Raw genomic sequence first — 12,451 nt, 5'->3', positions numbered from 1 at the left:
TGTGGACAATTATTATATATTACAGGTAAGGTAAAAACAGACTTAATACAGTTAATAATAAAAGGCAATATCCTTTAAAAACCGGAGCAAATTGTGATAATGATTTATCACGTTTTTTATATCTAATTTTAAACATTTAAAATGTTTTTGTTGAAGATTATTAAAACTATGACGTTCTAATAAAATCTGGCGGACTGTCAGATCTTCATTACAGCTTGTGTAACAGGGATTCGTTTCGCCTTTCAGCAGATAATCGTGAGTCAATCGACAATGACCTATTTAATTCTCAACCGAGCTAAGATAACTTGTTGCCTTCTATTTGCCGTAAGCGGCCAGCATTCAACTATGGGTTAAAAATTTCTCGGCTTGTTATTTGTTTGATCATCGCAATACCTCTGACATTTAATAAAAATTTTACATTTAATCACCGTCCTGCTATCTGTGAATGGAATCTGGGAGTTAGATATTGTAGCAGCAATTTTAGCTGTAATTTCCGTTAGTTCATTGAATTTCATGCCAGCGTGGCATAAAAGGCAATTCAGGAATCAGAATTAAAAGACAAAATTGATTTTTAAATTTACTGTCAACAAATTGACTGAGACTAAGTTGTTTGAATGCGGCAAAGCGTACTCGGATAGTGTGCCTAATGATAGAATAGTCTTGTGGCGAACTTTCTAACAGTAATTGGATTATAGTCTCTTTCCACATGAGAAGAAGTACGGAAACTAACCATACAGCTAATACGTTTCCCAGGGATCTAACCCAGGTCGAACTCTCTGCTCTCAGCGGCCTAACAACCTGGCCACTAACTTGGCTTCTTATTGGGAAAAAGAATTTCATAAACGTTTGTAAGAAATATGTCTTTTACTAAATGTAACTTGTGGTAAATCTTCAATACCACTGTAAGCGACTTAATACTATGTCTGAGATGAAATAGAAATTTAGGAAGGGTATAAAACACCCTTTTATTTAAAACTAAGTAAGCTGAATAAAACGCCCACCTTTTCTTTTCAAATCACCCAGCAATTTATACGCTTACAAAGGTCAGGTGTCTTACAAGTACCAAACTACAAGTACCATACAAAGAACAATTTTTATTTTTCTCAGTTATGTTTTAAGAAAATAAGGTATATTTTCGCTGAAGTAAACGATGATTTTATTTTATTAGCTACATTAAACTGAAATATGATGTATAAATTTATCAAATAAAATTTACTAAATAGAGTAATACTGGGTTATTTCACATTCAAACATTCTCAACTAGTGGAAAAGGAATTGCACCCGTAAAGCGTAATCAGTACAATGATAGTACTCTGCTTTATTTACAAAGGCTTAACGTAATTCTTTTTCATTCCCCATGCTGCATTTACAAGTCTTAAGTCTTATGTCAGTAAAGTAATTCCAAATGAGTAATTTCCCCATGGGTACGATACAGAATATGTGTTAGGATATAAAAGGACATTCTTTACTTTTATCTAACACTCACAAATTATATGTGCACTGGGAAAATGTGTATATATCCATTATACTGGAAACGAAACAACGTTAAAACAATTATATATTCAACCTGATTTAAGCTATTATGAAAAATAAAAATCATTTCTATAAACAACAACCATTGTGAGTAAATAAATTAACACAGCAACGAAATAAATAGTGAATAAATTTATAAACAGTGCAAACTAAATGTATAGTATAAACAACGCGGAAAAATATAAAGAATTTATATGTCTCAGCACATAGTCATCAGGGATTTGGTGTAGTGAACAAAGTTTTAAACTTCTTCTTATATATCATATTTTTATTATGTTTATTATACAATACCTTTAACATTAAATCTATTATCTGTTTTATATTTACTATTTTAAGTATTACGTAGATAATTATATGATATTTTCTTTTAAATTAATCATGCTCATCTGCACAGTATAAGCAAATGAGCAGAGATCCTAAAGGGGGAAAATTATGGTATTTAATGTTAGAGAGCATCATTTAATATTGTGGCAATGTTATCGTATTTGATGTTTGAGAACACGTTTTTCATTGTTATTAAAATAATAAAGTTTTTCCCATACATCGCAAAGTGTGACACGAGTCTTGCCGAATGTAAATAAAGGAAAACACATCAACTTTAAATATGTATTATTTAATAAATCAAACAGATACGATTGAAAAAATAAAACAAAAAAATAAAAATTCTGAAAGCTTTTGAATTTTATATTACGTTCAAAGGAGCGGTTCTTTCATTTACACACACATATAAGTTTCGAGAGCATTTGGGCTAAAATATTTAAAAACAGTGTTGCTACATTTTTACTTCCTTGCTTACTTGCCACATTTTTACTTCCTTCCTTACTTACTTGTACAAAGTAAACGAAGTGTCGTGAAAATTTTCGTGTCTGAAAATACCCATTTTGACCATTCTCGAAGACATTTAGACAATTTTTTTAATGACAACTGTACGTTTTTTCAATTTTTTCCAAAACGAATTGTAAAAATGGATTCAGTGGGGATCTTTTGATAGGGTGATATATGTACGTGCGTACGTACGTACATATGTATACTGAATTTTGAAATTTTGTGTATGGGACTTCTATAACATCTAGGTGATCTCATTGCTATGCTCTCATTGCTCATTGTGATCTCACTGCTATGCTCTCATTGCTCATTGTGATCTCACTGCTATGCTCTCATTGCTCATTGTGATCTCATTGTGTGATCTCATCTGATCTCATCGCTGTTTTAATTTATGTATTCACAATTTTTGCAATCGGTATCACCAAACGTATACCCACCCTCTTAACAAGCTCGGTGAGCTCTGTTTTTTTATACTTATATATTTATTGATAAATTATACACCTTTTACCTTTGATTTAATTTTGTTCTTCTTATGTTCTGGTATATTTTTTTAGACTTAAAATTTCTTATCTTAAGAAAATTATGATCGTTATAATTAATCTGTTAAAAAACACATCTGATATGGACACACATGACCACCTCCAGGCTAATTGAAAATTGCAAATTTTGAAATTAAATATCACAGTCAATTTTTCTTCTACGGGAATCAAACTTTTTATAATTTTATTTTTTTCATGACGAGCATAAAGCTTTCCATATATAAGCATAGGAATGATGAGACCGCATTCTACTTTAGATTTCGTTATTTCTACAAAATTCATTTAGTTTTTGAAGAAATAATAAAATCTAACCTTATTTAATTAATTTTGTTTTTAATTTGAACTAGTTAAAACATAACTATTTTTTTCATTTAAAACACACACTTTGTAACTGGAAGTATATGAATACGACCAATGGTTGCGAAAATAAAGGCTGGATAAGGACTTTTAAAGCAGGTAAGGTGGTGTATATATAATATTATACAGATAACATTTGGTACTACCGATTGCTGTAAAATGTGAGGTGCACAACTAATTATTATATCAGTTCCATATACGCAATTTTAACGTTTTAACGGGAAATCGTTTTTGAGTTATGCGAGATGCATACGTACGTACGTGCAGAAGTCACAAAAATTCATTTTACTATCCGTTTGGAATAAAGAGCCTTTTATTAATTCCGTACGCATAATCCTGGACGATGATGCCTTTGGTTTTTGGAAAAGAGCTCTTTCTAAGCGCAAACACACAATAATAGAAAATAGAGAAACTCTAGAAAGTAGAAAAACTCTAAAAAGCAGAGAAAGAGCAACGGAAATTAGTATCCTGAGAACTTTGCCGACTTATAGTATAGGTGGGGAAAACTATTCAATGAAACATTTGAAAAAATGATTTTTGCATTTTAAACATCAATTAAATGGCCCGAAATAGTCTTTAAAATTGTTAAACACCGTCTATATGTCTATAATAAGTTACAATAATTTTAGATAAGAAATCCATTTTAAACACACAAATAATTTTTAAATTAAACTACACTGATTATGTTAGCCCCTTGTACGAAGTAAAGGAAGTACTGTAGTTTCGAAAACTTTCGCGTATCATATTTCAACAAAAATATTCATTTTGACTCTTATCGAATGTAATTTGACGACGTTTTTGCGTGACATCCGTACGTAAGGACGGGATAAAGAACACTTTTCCCCAAAATAATTACAAAATCCCATTATAAAATGGATTTAAAATAGATTCAGAAGAGATTTTTTACTGACATCTGTAAGTACGGTTATAATCGGCCGCACCAAACGTACGTATGTACACATACGTATACTCGGTTCGGTGAGATCATTTTATTTTAATTCTTATATGTTGGTAAAATTTGCATTTCTTGATTTAAAAGTGATTGAATTATGTTGTTCTTATATTTCGGTTAAGGCTTTTATACATTTAGTTAATCTGCATGCAATAGTTGTAGAATTATCAATAATAAAGTTTGTTTAAGTGAGATGAAACCTAACGGAGCAGCCATATTTGTTTAAATTTGAAATTTAGAAGAATAGTAAGTTAAGTTAGTTTCTGCAGCTTCATTGTCTTTTTGCGGGACCATAAGTAAGTTTTGTGCACCGAAAAATCTGCCTTCTCTCCCGCTGGTCGAATTTTTTGTTTTTGTGTGGAAAGTCTAATTTTAACTGTATTTTTTTAATTGTTTTAACTGTATTTGGTCTTTGTCCATATTTTTCAATTTTTAATGACTATATCTTAAGTTTGTGTATTATTACCTTGCGATGATGTGAGAATTGAATTAATTGAATGAGAAACATATCTCCATTTAAATTCGAGGAAATAAATTTAAACGTAATGCAGCAAAAATTTATGTAATTTAATAGGCCGTACAAGGAAGTCATGTGATGTCCATACCTGACATCGTTTCGTTTCCTTAAGGTAATATAACGTAAGAAATTGCGAATTCAATTTTCAAGCACTGTAATACTTCTTCTTTTATACCTATATTTCATAATGGTAATTTAAAATATTTCTTTATCCTCTCGATGTAAGGAATTTTCGCAGAAGAATTGCTTAATGTTCCACATAATTCGAGAAACTTAGTAATGAAAAATGGAGCCATTTTAATCTGTTCTTAAAAGTATTATCTTTTCTTTACAGTACAACACAAATTTCACGAACCGTTAGTTAACAGGAAGTTATGAATTTCCCTGCGCAGTTATAAATACCGTAAATTCCTTAGTATAGCCTCTCCAGCTGTTCTATAATTTCTTCGTACGCAAGGTGCTACCACTTCCATTTATTAGCTAATTAGAATTTAGGAGGTTCAAATAATATATTCGAAAGGTAGCAAATACAAATTTAGACCACAGTTTACCCATTTTTATTACACCATTTATTATGTTATTATTATAATTTCAAGCCGTGTTAATGAGATCTAATTAAAAGTTCTATTTTGCGCTGTAAATAGTTCTTTTCTTTTTTTTTTAATTATGAATTAGTAGCTACGCGGCCAACTTTCGTCTGGCTTTTAAATGTACCGGAAAAAACGCCTGAAGGCAATACCAAACGTTAAATTTAAAAACTGCGCAGAATTTTACTCTGCAGAACAACTTCACCAAGAGAAAAAAAAAAAAATTTCAAAAGAAATGTATTACATATAACAAAATTGCAATGAAATAAGCAATATCCCTTAATATAAATATTAATTATCCTAATAAATAAATTAACAAACTTCCCGTTGCCTTCTCTCAACAAACGACCAGTATCCAAGAGAAACATTAAATTTAAAAACTGCACAGAATTATCGCCCTCATTTTTGCAAGTGACAACAGTGCTGAGTTTCAACGGCCCGTATTCCAGTATGCAACTGAACGAAAAAGTGTTTCCAAAACCATATTTCTAAAAGAATGAAACTATTCAAAATGATGTGATAAAATCGAAAAGATAAAATAAAAAGAAAAAAAAATGTGATTGGAATTTTGAAAAAATCGCTTCCAAGGTGCAGTGGCTGTTGTCTAGATGCACCTATATGCCGAATTTCGTAGCCCTGAGTTTATTAGCTTACTCGCAGCACGAACGAATGATATACAGACTCTTTCTTTTATTATATGTTGATATAATTAGCTTGATAAGTGCAGCAATGATTGGATTTTATTTACAAATTTAATTAGAAACTTATTTATTTTTAATAAATTTTCTGTTATATTCGTAGAACCGTGTGTAATCAGACTATGCATATTTATTGCGTGATAGTAATGCTGTTATTGGGAAGAAACTCGATATACGGAGGCTTCTTTAAATGAACTGTAATTTATCATTTTTACTCGTAAAATTTGTAAAGATTATGCACAGAAAAATTTCATTCGGAAAGTAAAGCGCAGAGCCAGTCAATTTCTTGGGGAATAACCCGCTTCTTCGTAAGTGCTTTCTCCAAAACTCGAACCGGAGTTGCTGCTTGGACGTGCTAACCATTACGTTAAAGACTATGCAAGCAATGTCTCTGAATCTTAACAATTTCTTTAATCGTGATTTTCAAGAAATGTAATATCATTGTCTTTAAGAATGTCCGTAATCCCAGATTTTCATCATTAACACCCAGTGAGGGTATAAGTGTCGCTACTCATATATATATACTCAGGAACTGATTCAAAGAACCGATTCACTTTACAGAGCGTGTTTACTTCGATTCCAAAAATCAGAGTGTTTGCTCTTTTACAGTTCGCGGACAGCTCTTGTTGGAAGTGTGTCAGGAATAGAAATTTGCTATTCTTTCATAAATTGATTCACTTTATCTGAGCGAACAAAAATTTGACTGACGAAAAAAGAGGGGAAGGAAGTTGAAAGCATGACATTTTCCCATTTTAGAGGAGAAACGAATGTTTCTTCTCCCATGTTAAAAGTGAGTTTAGTTTTTTAATACTTTCCAAATTTTTGGAAAATTTTATATTTATTGCTTTGGAGAAAAATATTGGGCTGATTATTTTTTTAGATCTTGTAATATACACCCTGCTTTTTGCAATATGTAAATGTAAAGGTGATTTGTGTGGCTCATTTAACGTGATAATAAGAATCATGGCTCATCCTTATCAAAAATCTACTCTAAAATATAGTCGGAATTGTGCAACAGGAATGGCTATATGTACAGCTAGAAGCTCTATGTATTATTTCTGTCTCTGAATCATCAGGCATGTCGGAAAATTATATAGATCAGCATTTCTCAAACTTTTGACTAACGTGTTCCATCTAAACAAAAATTCAAAACTACTTAGTACCACCACTACAAAGTACTACTACCACTATCACTCTTGAACAAAGCTCAGATCTCATACATTTACGAGTGTTAGAGAAATATCTCAATCAGGATGTTGGGGTTTTAATTTTTTAATTTAATAATTAAAAATACCTTGCTTCTTTGCATACCACCTATTTTTCTCTTGTGTACCACCAGTGGCACGCGTACTACCGGTTGAGTATCCCTGATATAGATTATAAGGTATTTTTTCCGCGTTCCTAGCATGCTTTCGTGGTGTAGTGTTCAGCACGCTAGGCGCGTATTCGAGAAGCCCGTGGTTCGAGTGCCGGCGAAAGTGTTGCTCATTTTTCATCTTTCATGCTTCCAAAAAATTATAGTGTCCCTACAAAATAACTGTAAAATATGTGCAAATTATTTCGAATCTTCAAGGAAATTTATTGAACATTGCTGTTTCTTTATCTTTCTCTTTTATCACAAATCAATCGAACTTGCGCATCATTATAATTCTAGTAATTTTAGATATTACATTATTTGCTACTATATATTTTAATATAATCTAGTATGTTAGCTAAAGAAACATCTTAGCGAATGCCGCAGACGGAAGTCGATTGATAATGTTTTCATTTACAAATTGTTAGGTGTTGCCATACTGTTTTTATATTAGATATTTGCATTTCAGATACAAATTGATGAAAGATTCCGAATGATTTACTTCGGATAGTTTCATCTTTAAAAATTACTTGGAATTTACTGCTTGGATTTGCAAAAGATGTTTCCAAATTCCTGCGTAAATATTTTGCTCTTCGGGACTGTTTATTCACAAAGTTTATACGAAATATTAACACACAAAAATACTAACTCACTTTTTGATAATATTGAAAAGTGTCAAAATATTTAATTCAATTTTCTTTTGTTTCGAAATCTGGATGGCAACGATTTGTTTAGCAATTTGATACGGATCCCTAAATGTTAAAACTGTTTCTTTTAATACAGCTAAGATGTTACATTAAAAATACGTACATTTAAAATATGTACATTTAAAATATTTACATACATTTAAAATTGTAAATAAGTTTTAAGATTCCAAGAATACAATCAATGAGGTGTTATAATCCTTATTATTATGACCTAATGTTTTATTAGCATTGTGCGAACTGCATTAATATTAATTTTAAGATACTGAGATGAATGAACTTCGACCCATGAATTGCCTACTGTACTTTATTGTATACTTTAGTTATTATTTCCAGTGTTAGCAGTGGGATTAGCATAGTTAATTCGGTGATTAATTTTGCGGTTACTACGATTCGATTCGTTAGAGAATCGGATGCTGACCAGAAGAACATAATTCATTTAAAATATTTTAATAATCCGAAGAGTTCTAAATACAAACATGAAATATACACATTTCACAGTTGCAAACATGCTTGAGAGCATAAAGTTATATAGTTAACATATGATAATATTATTTAAATTATGATTCGTTAGTTAACTAAACTATATAGTGCTACAAGCGGTGGCAATTCCTACATAAGTCAAACTCAAAATTTGAGAAAGGTTCAGTGCTATTGTAGAGTGCCCTCTACCGACAGAAAATGTAGATAAAGCATTCGAGAAAACGAAAGCATACAATAAAACAGTTAACTTACGCTATATTTGCTCAGCTCGCTTTTCATTTATTTCACACAGTAAGGATTTGCGAGAAACTGCGAATGCAGCAGTCGTGGCCGAGTGGTTAAGGCGATGGACTTGAAATCCATTGGGGTTTTCCCGCGTAGGTTCGAATCCTACCGGCTGCGGTATGTTTTTCTTTTTTTTTTTTTCTTATAAACACAAAAATGAAACAAATTAAAATTAATTTCCATCATCTTGTAGAGTAAAGCGAAGCACAACAAACTTCTTGTAGAGTAAAGCGAACACGACAACATCTTGTAGAGTAAAGCGAACACGACAAAATAAAGTGTTACATAAATTCGTCATAAGACCCTCCGTTTAAATAACTGTCATTAATACAAATTAAGCGCATTAAATTTCCAATAGCAGCAACAAAAGTTACATTAGTGCTTTTTTCCATTCTTTTAAATTTAGTCCGAAATCATGGCACAAATCAAAGGTTTGGGATTATGTTATGAATGATTAATTACTAAATTTATATTATTCAGCAAATTAGCGATTAAAACATTCTCATTATATTTAGCATTCCCCGGGATTTCTTTGAACCAGTAATTCCCTAGTGATTACATTTATAATTTTAAATTAAGCAAAAATATAACCTGTATAGCTTGGTTAATAAATTTAATGTATCTTTTGCTTGGCCTTCTAAGCTGAATATGGTAAAGAACACGATGACAATCTGCCTGCGGAAGGAAAGTGACTGACTTCGTAGTTAGGTTAGGTTATTTAATTAAGGTAAAGCCTCGAGGGCTATCTGCCTAAGGGGAGGGATGCCTTCGCGGATGACTTTCTAAGGGAAACCGGCTCGTATACACGTTACACATGGGGAAAACCACGAAAACACGCACACAGCCAGCCCGTTCGCGGGATTCGAACCTCGGACCGAACTACCAATGTTCAGCGACTTTACCCCTCGGACGCTGGTGGGCCTGACTTCGTGGAGGTGTGTCATAAGGAAACTGGCTTATATTCACTTTGTACATGGGAAAAAAGAACTACGAATTATTGCTTTGCAACAAGCCCGTTTGAATGACTTCGAACCTAATTCAAACCATTCCGCCAGCGATGTGGTTTGGCATTTTCAGGACTGGAAGGAAGAGAAGCGACAGTATTCAGTTACCCTCTGCGTGTTGTCCTTATGCCTTGCCTCAAATCATCTATAAATAATTAGAAAAGCTGAATATGCAGCTGAATCAGTGAAATCTTAGACAGAATATCAATTCCTGTTTGTTTGGCGTTTATTGATTGTATTAGACTGTTGTATTAGGCTGGTATAAAGTTCAACTATTAGAAAGGAAAAGTACGGCGTGACCTTCGCAGAGTAGTTTGCGAAGGTCTGCTTTAATTAATGACACAAAAATAATCGCAAAATATACCAATCCATTTTAAAATTTAGGGAAGCTGTTCTCTGAACGTATTGAAAGACGGGAAATTTGCGCAAATAATTAAAAATTTTTCAGAGCCTCACACATTAAAGCTCCAAGAGCAAAATGCATGGGGGGAATATGCAGGGAAATATGATATATATATATATCAAGTCCCGAAATCTAAGTTAGCTAAGATCCAAGATCATTCATACTTCAAAGAAATTGCTTCTAATTAGCTTAATTTACTTTTTATTACGCTTAGGATTCTTGAATTTTTCAGTTTTCTCCTAACAGAGTTAGCAACAGAATTAGTTCGCTGTTTTGTAATAAACTTTCTCTTTATCTAGTTTTGGTAACCATTAAAGCAGTTAAAAAAAAGACTCACGCTGAAGAAATATCTTGCTTGATTCAGCAACTGATTCACATCTGCGTCTACATTTATTTTCCAAATCGCTCTATAAATTACGTTGAGAGTGATTTATGTCAGACAGAAATAGCTAAGACATTGCGATTCTTGGCAGCACAAAAGAAACAATTTGTTCCATCTTTTAAATTACCTAAAAGACCTCGGAGTATAAGGAAACACCATATTTTACTCACGAAGTGGTTACTATATGTATCACATACCACATACCGATATCAGAGAGTGTAAGGAATAAAATATAGTTATCAGTTTTGAAATAAATGTTTTTCTATCTCCAAATATTGCGTTATAGGTTTTATTTTGCATAATATGCATTCAAAATCATTTTTAAAGTTGGTGAAAGTTTGAATTGCAAAAGTTGTTCTGAAACTTTTGCTCTGGTTAATTAAAAATGCTTCATGGTTAACAGACTAATCCTCACATAATGATGAGCATATTTTTATGAGCATACTGGAATACTAAAATTTTCTTCTAATAACGATTTCCTATTTCCCGCTGCTTATTAATTAATTATAATTATGTATAAGCTATATATTGAGCTATATACTTAGTATGCTATTTATTTCATGTCCAGTTTCTTTACTGAATTGTAATATGCTACATTAAGCACTTCAGTGTCATATTCCGCACACGGCTTACCACGTAACCATGATAACAGCTTGAAAATTATGACATCTAGAAAGATTTATTTTGTTTAGTTAATAACTTTCCCAAATCAGTACTTCCTGACGCTTTCTAAATTCTATTAATTTAATTTTTAAGTTTGGGTACTATTTCTGCCAAAAGGTGGCGATACCTTCTCTTCCGCTTTACTCCTTTTGAATATAAATACACCTGCGGCTTTCCCTTTGTTGAAGATTTCTTTGCTCCTGATAAACAGAACTTGTACCTGTATCAAAATGCCTAGTGTCTTGACTAAAATCTACGCCAAGCACAAGCTTTTCGCTTTGCATTATTTTATACGTTATCAGTAGTTGCGCAGACAGTCGGGAGAATCATCATCCAACAATCCTTTTAGTTCGGGCACCAATTGTAGAGACATTAAGTTTTTTTAGAAGCAAGAGAGATGAAAACTGAGCAACCGCCTTCGCCGGGAATCGACCGTTGGATCTCTGGAATACGGCCCAGTGTGCAGACCACCAAACCACAAAGGCTCGCCAAGAAGGCAGGAGAAATAAATACTTTATAAACTATATAAGAGACTGGAGAAAGCATCTACTCTGAGTTGCTAGTTATTTGTTCAGAGTCACTATGAAGTGTTGAGATATCTCTGTGTTAGCTTCGCCTTTTAGATGCGCTTTCCATTATATTGTGTTTAACGTTCTTAATAGTTTGAAGTGTAATTACTGATTGAGCTGTGTGATACTCTGAAGAGCTGTACCAAAATTTTTGTGAAAGGTTCCAGTATCGTATAGTGTTTAAATTTTATAAAGTTATCATCAATTATGTGTGCATTCAATCTATCACGAAGCCGTACGCACACAACAATATTGAATTTAGAAAATTTTCTTCAAAAGTTTTAAAAATATCTTCAAATAAACGACATGAAATTTTTGGATTCATCATAATTATTTTTAAATGATAAAATAATGATAACGAGGGAATTACAGATTAAACTAGGGAAAAAAAACTCTCAACCTCCTCTTTCACTCAGTCAACAAGTGCTCACTACTGATACCTTCATTCGACTTTTCATTTACTTGGTTAATTTCAATTCGTTACTTTTGATTTACGCAATAAATGCCTCCAGGGTGGGCAAGCACAAGCTGTGCTTTCAGTTAATTTATCTGAGTCAATAAAAGGGTCTTTTACACACTTCCTTAAGTTCCTGTTT

At 32.4% G+C, this 12,451-nt stretch overlaps 1 non-coding gene across 1 annotated transcript; it reads left to right on the top strand.

Annotated features, from left to right (window-relative positions):
- Positions 1-8,869: 8,869 nt before the first annotated feature.
- On the top strand, positions 8,870-8,951 carry TRNAS-UGA (transfer RNA serine (anticodon UGA)). Its single transcript has one exon. It is a non-coding gene; the product is annotated as a tRNA-Ser (tRNA).
- Positions 8,952-12,451: the final 3,500 nt, after the last annotated feature.

This window comes from Stegodyphus dumicola, chromosome 3 (genome assembly GCF_044657685.1).
Source record: "Stegodyphus dumicola isolate Sdum_Otavi_A_Nest chromosome 3, ASM4465768v1".
Classification (NCBI taxonomy): domain Eukaryota; kingdom Metazoa; phylum Arthropoda; class Arachnida; order Araneae; family Eresidae; genus Stegodyphus; species Stegodyphus dumicola.
Note: the sequence above shows the minus strand (reverse complement) of the source record. Positions and strands in the feature narration are given on the sequence as shown.